Consider the following 11,619-nt stretch of genomic DNA (forward strand, 5'->3'; position numbering starts at 1 on the left):
AAAACAGAAAAATGGATGAAAGCGACTGTCTTCACTGTGTTAAAGCTGTTTATGAAAAAAAAAAAATCTAGCAGCAGATTTGACACTAACATGAATAGATGGTTACAAGACATGCAAATACACAACTACCCACATTTAACAGCTTAAAGCAATGTTAGATAAGACAGATCTTTAGTGGAATGAGCGCGCACGGTCGCACTGCACACACACTTTAATGATTCTTGACTTCTGCAAAGGGTGGAAGTTGCGCGTACAGAGAAATATTTTCTCCCATTATAGATCAACTAAAATTAGTTTAGAGGAAATTACTGTTGCTTATCAAAGGTACTCATATGCCTGCTGATTTGCAATAAAGCACAATAAGAGCTAGAGTGAGGATTTGGGTGGGAAAATATGGTAATAATTAGATTTGTTTGCAATAACTTCAGAAATGCCAATACAAACGTGGTTTAAAAGTGAAAAGAATATTTCATTTCACGCCAAGTTAACTATCACAGGAAAAAATAAAACGAGGTTCTTTATGTTAATCAGAATCAGAATTGGCTGACCATGTCAAGCTTTTGCAATAAAGTACTTTATAATAAGCGCTCCAAATTACATATGCTTTATTACTAATTCTGTAGTTGACAGTCCCTCATAAACTGGGAAAACTTGAAGCATTTCAAAATGACATTATAAGATTAAAACAGGGCCTTATTTTGTTTGGGACTTTCTTTGGTCTTTGAAGTTGGTTATCTTCTTAGCAGTGTTTGCAGCTGTCGCAGCTAGCTGCAAACTGTACTTAAAATTAATCCATATATTAAAAATGTCAAAGTTCTGTCTCTGTGTCTGTTGCCTGGGATGTGATATCGGAAATATTAGAGAAGAGAAGTTTTAATCCATGCGCAAATGATTAGAGAGTTTTGTTACAGAGGGATTATAATGTCTGTTCCTTCTGCACAAGCACCTTTGATCCTGTCTCACACACACACACACACACACAGTCACAAATAATACACAAAGATTTTTGACCAGCAGGCTTCTTGTGTTGACATCCAGACAGAATCTTGCAGCTCAGTGCACACCCAGAAAGGTGTCATGTCCATGTCTACACGTGCCTCTGTGCGATGGCGTTATATGTGATACGATCAAAGATACTTGTGCAGGAGGAATAAAAATGATAATCTGTTTGTAACAAAAAGCTGCAATCATTTATGCACGCATTGATACTTTGCCACAGAAGAAACAGAATACTCTAGGTACAGACAAAGAGGAAGGTAGCAGATGCAAAAACAGGAGATAAAGGCTGGAAAATCTTCATGGTGAGAAAATATTCATGTTTCTAAATATACATAACTGTGCATAAATCTTGAACCACCCATCTTTTCCAGGAAAATGAGAAATGAGTGCAATAATTTATAGAAACATGCAAACATTCACAGAATTACAGTGTAGTATTAATTATTTTTACATATGTAGGGCAAAAGTTGTGCTTGCACAACTATAATGAGGGTGAAAGTCAATATTTGGTATGACCAACTATATTCTTCAACAAGCCTGAACTCTGTTAAGCAAAAACATTTTAAGCAGTGCTCAGGAATGATTCTCCAGATTTCTTGAAAGATGTTCAAAGCTTTTCTTTGGATGTTGGCCGCCTTTTTATTTTAGTCTCTGTCGACATAAAAGGCTTCAATAAAGTCAAGAGCCGGGCTCTGGGGAGGCCAGTCCATGACTCATAGTGTTCCTCTGTGTGTTTTTCTATCCAGGTGTACTTTTACTGAACGCTTAAAGTGTAAAGATACAATATTTTCTTTGTCAAGTTGTTTGTTTGGTAAGAGTTGTCTGATTCATCCTTTGAGTAAGTTGCTTTTACATGTTTGAACAATTTATAGGTCAATGTTAAGTGGTTTAATGTGTTATATTAGTTTTCATAACATTCTATTACTCATACAAGAATTTATAAATCTTCTCCATATAGATTGAAACTAGTTGTTCCAAAGCTCAGCAACTTTGTTACCTGAAGCTAACAAACACAATGTGTCAGCCAAGCGATCACCAAAAATTTGACAAATGATCGAGTTCAGTTCAGAGGCAGCATTTGACCCGATAGGTCTTCGAATCATTTTTTAAAATAAATTCAAAGAGTTTTACGTTTGGCTACGGTAGCTCCTTAAATCTCCTAGCAACTGGAGATTTTTCCCCCTGTTTTTCTTCTTTCTTTTCCTTTCTTGCTTGGCATCTTTTTGATAATTGCCTCCATGGTGAACAACTTCAGTGTGAAGACTGTAGTGATCAGCAAAGAGCAGGAAAGGATAATTATGGGTCAATTTATTCTCCAAATGAGCTCCACCATGGATTTCAGTTTTTATTGGCATCCTAATAAAAGATATTTTAATGTTTTTTTTCCCCCTACTGGAAGTCTGAATAGGCTCCACTGATGTCTTTGCTGAGGCAAATGTTCCACTATTACGATGTGATTGTGTTCATCAGCAGCCTTTTCAATATGAATTGGCTGCTGGACAATAAAAAGCCCAGAAATATATGAACGACTACATGACTGACATTGAGTGAATGCTTTATTCTCTTAAGAACATTTTTTTACTATGATTTTAGATCAAATGTCATAATGGCACTAAACTATGTGTTACATACTTAATTAAACCTATACTGATTGTATCAAAGAAAAAAAAAGGAACTAGAAAAATAAACCAATAAAAGCTCTCTACCATCAAAAAGGGACTTTCATTTGTTATTGCAATAGTACAGGATACACGTGGCTTACATTTCAAATGTGCTAATTTAGACAAAACTTTCCATTTATCAGTATTAACATCTGTTTGTGTAATTACTTTAGTCAAAAGGCTAATTTCACTAACTTGTAACAGACTGGTTTGTGTATATTTGTGTGTGATCAGTAAATGTTTAAGGCAACAGCTTGTTCAGAGCTGGCATACCTCTGTTTTCACTGAAATGGAAAAACATTATTCTGCAGTCAATATCTAATTTTCCTGTTTTGCCAGGTAGAACAAATACGAGAAAATACTCTTTTAGGCTTCCTCACAATCTACCTCTTCCTTCCTCTGTTTTTTTTTCTGTCTCGCTCTTTTTCTCTTACTTTCTTGTCTTCCACTGTTTCCTCATGGCTAAAAACCAGCAGACAGTCCCCTCTTCCTGAGCATATTAAATGCAGCTTAGAGCTAGCAATAAATCCCTCTGGTTTCTAATTGATAAGTTGTCCTGCACTCACTAATCTTGTACTACACTTAGCAGACTCTGCTTAGGGCCACGATACGGTCGTACCAAACATGCTCTTAAGCAGGTCACACTGGCCGGGGGTTTATATAAAAAAGACAGACAAGTCAGACATTTGTACACGCACATGTACTAAAAAAGAGAGGGAGTGAAAAAAATTTTTTAAATCAATTTTAAACTGTGTTTATTCCTTAGGCTACTGGCATTAACTTTACTAAAACAAAACTGGAAAAATGGAAGAAAAATAAAGGTATCGTAGCGACATTTTCCCAACTTGTCTCTTGATGTGCATTTGATGTCATACTCGTGCCGTGCACAGTGTTATACTGGTATGCATGTATATGTGTGTGATGTGTCCAGACAGAGCATCCACTTATGAATTATAGAGCGCCAAAGAAAATGCGTATTGAGGTGGAATGGATCAGTGAGGCAAGACATTAGTATTTTTGCCCTACTTTCCCTCCAGCTTGTTAAAAGCAATTGTCTGAACAATCTGTCACCCTGCCTGTAACACCTCTCCGAGTGAAGCTCGGGATGCACACACACCGTGACACATTTTACTGAACAAATGATAAAGTGGAACCGATCCTTAAAGTTTTGCAAGGATAGGAGACGAACATCTTAAAGCGACGACCAAAGCAAGACGGAAAAACAACACCGTGCGTCTGCCTAAGTGTTGGTGAGAGTCTGTAAATTTGCGTGCATGTGTTTCAGCTGTTCACATTCTGCATTTGTGTGGTGTCTTTTGCTGCCATATTCCAAACACCGTAAAGGAAAAATCAAACAAGAACTGATATTCTTCTTTTTTTTCTGCCAGACAGAAAAGGAATTTCTATCAGACTGCAAGCTCCCACTTTCTCTGTCTTTCCTTTAGCTTTTAAAGAAAAATCCCACAGACAACATATCCACAGCAGAAATAAAGCCTCTTACAGAGTCCCCTTTAGCCGTCAACTGCACTGACAGGATCAGATTTAACACCCCACTTGATTTTCTCAGCCCTCCAAGAAAGGTACGAAATGACTGTCTAGCATTTCTCTGCCACCTCTTTGTCTTACTTGAGATCAAAAGTGAACTAGACAGATACTGTGTAGTTAAAAGACACCTAAAGGGCTCAGTGCTGGTAGCTACTGCTGTTCTTGAGACCCGTGTGAAGAGAGAGCAGAGAGTTGGGCTTTATGTGGCTCAGTGATATTTCTTAACTAGAGATGTGATAAGTAGAAGGCGGGTATCCTCAGTGGAGCAGGTCATTCATGGTCAATAGAAGTCTGCTCCTTCACTCCCTTTTATCTCATTAATTTAATATAACGAAATGTGAACTATTTACCGTACATGCGCCACAGGGGGACACTAAATGATTTTCCTGGTTCCACACAAACCACATATAAATATTAGACAAGACTGATGTATCCGTGTCAGAATCAGAATCCGTTACACCAAATGTGAGATTTCAAAGTCTTTATTTTAACAAAATGGCAAGAATAAAGGTTAGAAATGCTCAGAAGGTAAGGCGTTTACCATATAGGAACCAAACATAAGAACACTGGAGAGCTGTCAGGGAGGAGACAACAGGTTAGTGCAACACTGATGGAGTTTTTGGCCAGAATAGCTTGCTCAGAGTTTGCTTGAATCCTTCCTTGTATTTCCTTGTAGGATGGATGGTGGAGAAGGCAGGCGAAGGTTCCACAAAACAGAAATGGTGGAGAGTGGTCAGGTGAGGTTGAGGAGCAGCCAGCTTAGGGTCACAGATAAGCCCTTGCATTTATAGGTGAACAACTAAGAGTATTTATTTGTACATAGGGGATTTGAAGCTTAGATTGTGATAGGACAGTGGAGAGAAGACATGAAAGATGGGAGTAAGTACAGGCGAAGACATAAAGCAAGTGGCCTTGAGGCAGATTTGAACTCTTTGCATTAGCCCTATAGCATATGATTTAGCTGCTCTACTGAGTGAACTAAACTGGCACCCCAGTCAGAGTCTTTCTTAATTTGCAGGTTTGTTTGGGCACACACCCGAGAGAGCATGATGAGATAACAGAATGCACAAGAGTGACAACAACCTGGCAAGAGTGGAGGTCTCTCCCGGTCTTTTCCTTTAGAGTTTGATGAGTTAATGGCAAGCAGATGTGCAGGCTGGCTCGAGGTCAGGGGTGGCAAGGATGAAGGCACCGAGGCCTGCCCAGCTCCACCTGAGATGGGAGAACACATTCGTGAGAGAGAGAGATAAAAAGGAAACAAAAAAGAGCTAGTGTACCAGGACCATGACAAAATGATTAATCTGGAAACTTGGGTAATAATACGAACAATAATAACAACAACATGAAATTCTTGCCAACAGCATCTATCAATTATTCATTTTAGCATTTTTCACAAATCGTCTCAGCTTGTTTCTATACCTTACACAAGATGAAAAGCTCAACATGTGGAATGATGTCGACAGCAGAAAAAATTATATTCTGGAATAGACGCGGTATCAGACATTGCTGCCATAACTTACACTAATACTGAGGAAAAAATGTCAGTTATGCTCTTTTCCACACAAGCTGTCTGTCATACCATGCCAGATTGCTCAGCTAAGTTTGAGATGCTAGCAATGGAGGACAACCCTTCACCCCCACACCCCAGCAGCAAGCAAGGTCAAGCTAATGAGTGCTCTTATATGCCTGAGGTGATTGGTGGAGGGGGGGTGGCATTTGCTGATTATTGAGCTTCTCTGATGAAAACAGCCTCTGGAAAGAAGAGCTGAGTGAATCAGGGAATGGTGTGATAAAAAATGAAGATGGAAAAAGCAGGGAAAGACTGTCAATGATATTAAAGGCCTCTTCTGGTCCACTGATGAAAGACTAATCATGATAAATGCTTCTTGAGTATCTTTCATTTTGTAACGGTTGGCACGGGTGCACACACAGACACACACACACTCACGCAAGCTCGTATAGACATACAATTCGCAAACCAATCCTTCTACTCTTTTTTTTTTTGAATAAAACCAAGTTAGGCCTATAGCATATGGGAAAAGTGTACATGAGAGAGATGGAAAGTGGAAACAAGTTTTGAAAGATGGCACCGCTGGGTGTTTTATTCTCCTATAAATCATTCATAATTCTACAAATCACTAATGGGACCATGTAATGAAATACATGCATCAAAACAGGGGTTACAGCAAACACAGTGACACAAATCTCATGTTATATTTTGCGACATGTTGTTTACGCTGCTGTTTTTCTCCAATAATGCAATATCATCGGGGAGCAGATTTGAATATGAAAGTGAATGCAAATGTTTTTTTGGCAAGTGTTGACATTTGCGGATTTAACCACGGTTGTGTTTATTTTATTTATTTTAAGTGCAATGGACAGACACTTGTCACGTAGATTGGGAGCCTGCGTGTCTTTATGCGCTCATCACAGTTTTGCATCGTATCACAGCGCGAAAAGAATACACCATGGCATTTAAGGTTTGAGTCACGGATTCGGTTTACCGATGCAAAATAAAGTCATTGTCTACTTCTCTTTAATGCACAAACACTCACATAGAGGCTTCTGCATATGCAGGCACTCGGAGACATTAACACACACACACACACACACACACAGTGGCGTGTGTTAATGTCACACACATCTGCTCACGCGCCAGCACCTTCTTATTTCGCACATTCAGCTCAGTGAGTGAGTTGAATTCTCTAACCATCTCTCCTTGTCTCTGCTGTAGTTAATGACTTCTACCTAATGTCTCCATAAGCTCTATTGAGAGGAATGAATGCCAGGTAAGACTGCAGGCCACATCACAATTTTGCCTCTCAGCTAAACCACACGACCTGCCTACAGTAATTATCCCAGCGCAGGGAAGACATTCAGCATCAGCAAGTATGTGTTTGTGTGGGGGGCAATAGCTAGAAGGCTGATATGTATGAGATTGTTCAAATTCATCTTTCCACTGTTTGTGGATGTGATTGAGCTATTCTGGATTCAGAGCCAATATGAAGGCAAGAACAACAATTGCCAGGAGGTAAGAATTAAAATCCAACACATTGCTGAAAGGAGTGATTTTCCTCCCTTATTGGCTCTCAGGAGGTAGAATATGTTAATATCTGCTATCAAATGATTGATTTTAGTATCTGAACATGTTATTCGGCTACTTATTGATTTTTTTTCTTGTTTAACATTAAGTACATAAATATATAGGCTGAGTGGAAAGGCATAATTTATCGATTGGTTTGTGATGATTGTGATAAACTATTCTAAACAATGAAAAACAAAGACATGAAAAACAAAGGAAAATATTTGAGATCTGCGCTGTTAAAACTCTCCAGCTGATTGTTTGGTCAAGTAAATCAATGGTTTCCCACATTTAGCCCAGATTCTCCTTGTTTGCTCTTCGGTTTTACTTTTCTTCTTAAAGAAACAACACAACAACACCATTTGTTTCATTTGTTAAATTGGCTCTTTAAAGTGTCTCATAATGAATCACATTAAAGAGCCAATTTAACCACACCACCTACTGGTTCGTGCTCTATTGTCCTTTGCTTTGTTGTTGAATGTTACATAAGAAGACTGATATGACTCTACGCTAAATATGGAGCTAGAGGCGGCAAACTTTTTATGCAAAAGGTGCAATCTGAAAGAGCTGAAAGGTGGTGTCAGGGGGAGAGTGTAGCTAGGCAGCATTGTATTGTAGTCCCTAGGATGAAGTTGTTAATCAAGAGTAAGAAGCGAATAAAGGCAGAGACAAGGATTAAATAGTGAAAGCTGAAAAAGGACCAGAGCTGAGACAGGCTCTGGGTGGAGAGACTGGGAAAGTACAGCTGTAGTGCTGAACTTACTGAGAAGGTGTTTGGTGTGCCTTCTGGACAGAGGAAAGAGAACAAGGAGACATTGTGGTGGAATGAAAAAGGAAAGAAACGTACTTAAAGGAAGAGACTGGCAAAAAAGGTGTGAGATACTCAGGGGAACGAAGAAAGCAGGCAGGAGTAATGGGAGGCTGGGTGTAAGGCAAAGGAAAAGGCTTTCAGTGGGTTGTATGTGAAGCTGGACAGCTTCGCATACAGCTTTAGTGACTTCAGAGGGATAAAGTTAATAAGCTGTACCATGAAGCTATAGGAAAGAGTTGTTGAAGCTAGGTTAAGAAGAGATGTGACCATCATTGAGCAGCACTATGGCTTCATGCTGAGAAAGTGATGTGGTGTATGTTCAACGGAGAAGTCAAGAGAAGGTCAAAAGGAGTTACACCGTGTCTTTGTGGATCTAGAGGAAGCATATGATAGGGTGCCAAGTGGGAAACTGGTACTGCATGAGGAAGTTAGGGGTGGCAGAGATGTATGTGAGGTTGGTGTAGGACATATAGGAGTGACACAGGATTCAAGGTGGGGGTCTGGATTACAGCGATCTCCTCTCAGCCCCTTTTTGCCTGCGTTGATATTGGATAGATTGACAGATGAGGTCAAGCAGGAGTCTCCTTGGACTATGATGTATGCAAATGATACTGGGATCTGTAATAACAGTAGGGATTAGGTGGGGGTATGCTCTGGAGAGAGGAGGAACTAAAGTCACTAGAAGCAAGACAGAATACATCTATATACATGTATACATGAATGAGAGGGAGACAGTTATAACACTGAATAACACTGAAGCTGCAAGGAGTAGAGATAGTGAAGGCAAATGAGGTTAAATGCCTGGGGTCAAGCATCCAAGCAAAGGACAGTGCACAAGAGAGGTGAAGAAGAGAGTGCAGGACAGGTGGCGTGGTTGGAGATGAGTTTCAGGGGTGATTTGTGACAGAAGGATAGCAGCGAGAGTGAAAGAGAAGGTTTACAAGATGGCAGCAAGACCTGCTATGATGTCTGGTTTGGAGACGGTGGCACTGACAAAAAGTCAAGCTATAGGTGGCTGAGAGGCTGAGATTTTCTGGACAATTGATGTTTGATATGGAACTGTCAAGCATGAGGAAAAGAGCTAAACCACACAGAAGACTCATCAGAGCTGAAAGAAGAAGAAGAAAAAGCCAGCCAACTTAAAGTATTTCAAAGTTCAAAGACTACTGTGCAGCACCCCTGAGTTCACAATTAATCAACCACTGATTTGCACCAATATTTCACTGTATTTATTTCAAATTAAACTAATTGCCCGGTATTCTCGCAGTAGCCTCATGTTTTTTTTCCTTTTCTCTCACAGACACAGAAGATTCTATTTTAACACGCCAGAGAAAAATCACTGTTTCTCATAACATTACTGATTCAGATTCCGAATGCAACAGCGCAGCTTGCTGTCAGCCTACACTGTTCCAAAAAATAGTAATGTCAAAGTACCTCACTGTACATTTTACAGTTTTGTACTGTCTTTCTAGAATATCATGAAATTTACATAAGTAGACTGATTTTACATGTCAAAGGTAAAATAACATAACATCACTGTACATATAGTAAAACACAATATACTTGTTTTTTAAAGATATTTTTTTGTACATATGCATATTTAGATTGTAAAAATACATTCACAAATGTATCATGATTTCACAAATATCTGTCCATTATTTGAAGGATTGAACTGTTGAATTCAAATGTAATGCTATGGAAAAGTATATAACATGATTCCCATAAGCTTGTGTCACATCACATAAGTATTATTATCATTGCTACTTAGGGCGATCGTGGCTCAAGAGTTGGCAGTTCGCCTTGTGATCAGAAGGTTGCCGGTTCGAGCCCCGGCTCGGACACTCTCGGTTTTGTGTCCGTGGTCAAGACTCTTCACCTACCGCCTACTGGTGATGGCCAGAGGGGCCGATGGTGCGATATGGTATCCTCGCCTCTGTCAGTCTGTCCCAGGGCATGCAATCCATTATTATTTAAACCAACTGTTAACTGTATATTTCTGTACATTTCCGTATTATGATTCATATTGCCACATTCATTGACCTTGTTTATAGGTAATTTCATTGTTTGATCACGTTAAAATGTTCCTAATTTAATGTCTAAAAGCACTTGGAAAAGGCAGAATCCCATGTCAAATTAGCGCAACAAACTGTATTGTCATTACTGGAAATAACCGTATTTTTATGGGACAGTTATTTTCTGTTATTTTACGGTAGTATTTTGGCGCCCCAGCTGCCGGAATATTACCGTTTTTTTAAGATGTTTTTTGTAACAGTGTAGTAAATGAATAATTAAAGGACTATCTAGTACTTTAGTAAAGGGAATGTTAAGTTCAGAATCTGTTCAGCTTTACTGAAGTATAAATAGACAAAGAAAACAGTCTGCTTTGATGATGGACTTTTGCCTTTTGCCCCTGTTTTATGGCATTATGGACCAAACGTTGTAACTTTTGGACTGAATGACGGCCCGGTAAGAACTGAGGACTAAATAAGCCTTTTAATGATCTAAAGTTGGGCATTTAAACATGAGCATCTGTGGTTACTGGTTCGGTTTTTGAGCCAGCTTCCACACTTCCCCATTGGCTTCATTATCACCAAACATGATCATGCCTTCATTCATGCATCCCTTCATTTATTTTATTTTATTTTATTTTATTTCATTTTTGTGGAGGGGGTGGAGTGGTTGATGGCAGCATCTCCCTCACCATTTAACCAGCAGCAAGCTTATTAATTTCCCTCAGAATGACAGGTTTAGCCAAACTAAAAGCAAGCTGTTGCCATTTCCAAGCTGCAGCTATGGCATCATTTCCTCTTAATGGGCCACCAGTATTGTAGAGCTGTTTTCACCTAACAGGTGCTTATTCAAATTCTGTTTGCTGGTGACAAACACTTATTATTACTCAGGAAAAAATTTGCATTTCACTGCGATATTGTTCTTGTCCTTTTCACCTACAAATACAACATGAGCTACATCTATTCACTGATATTAATAAGCGGCTACCGCGCAAGGACTGGAACAAAAACAAAGACCTTTACAGCCTTAGCAACTATTAACTGGTACACCATGTTTAAGTCACAACAGAAGCCTATAAGCGATATCAGTGTTTAAATGCATCGGTAATTCAGCTTTGCAGTGTGCTAAGGAACGACTCTCACTAGAATCATTTGTTTGTTTCTGTTTAAATGGATGGTTGCAAAGAAGCTGTACTGGAGGCAGTGGACAGCTTTTAAACAGAATCCGTTGTGTATTTCTCTGTGTACACATGTTTAACTGCGTGTGACAGAGAAAAAGCAAGATCTGTATCAAATCACATTTAACCTCTGCATTCATTCATCCATCTACCCACCCACTGATCCAGAGAAACGGTAACAGAGAGCACAAAACTGAGTCAGTGTGGGTTATTCGCGTGTGATTTACCGCTCATATTAAAACGGGAATATATTATATTTCAAATTCAATTTGTGAATATGGCAGTGTCAGCATTTTGCCTGTCATCTTCAGCTATGGGAAGAGACTGGGATGGA

This window comes from Haplochromis burtoni, unplaced genomic scaffold (genome assembly GCF_018398535.1).
Source record: "Haplochromis burtoni strain Fernald_Lab_line unplaced genomic scaffold, NCSU_Asbu1 Contig_1, whole genome shotgun sequence".
In the NCBI taxonomy this organism is placed as follows: domain Eukaryota; kingdom Metazoa; phylum Chordata; class Actinopteri; order Cichliformes; family Cichlidae; genus Haplochromis; species Haplochromis burtoni.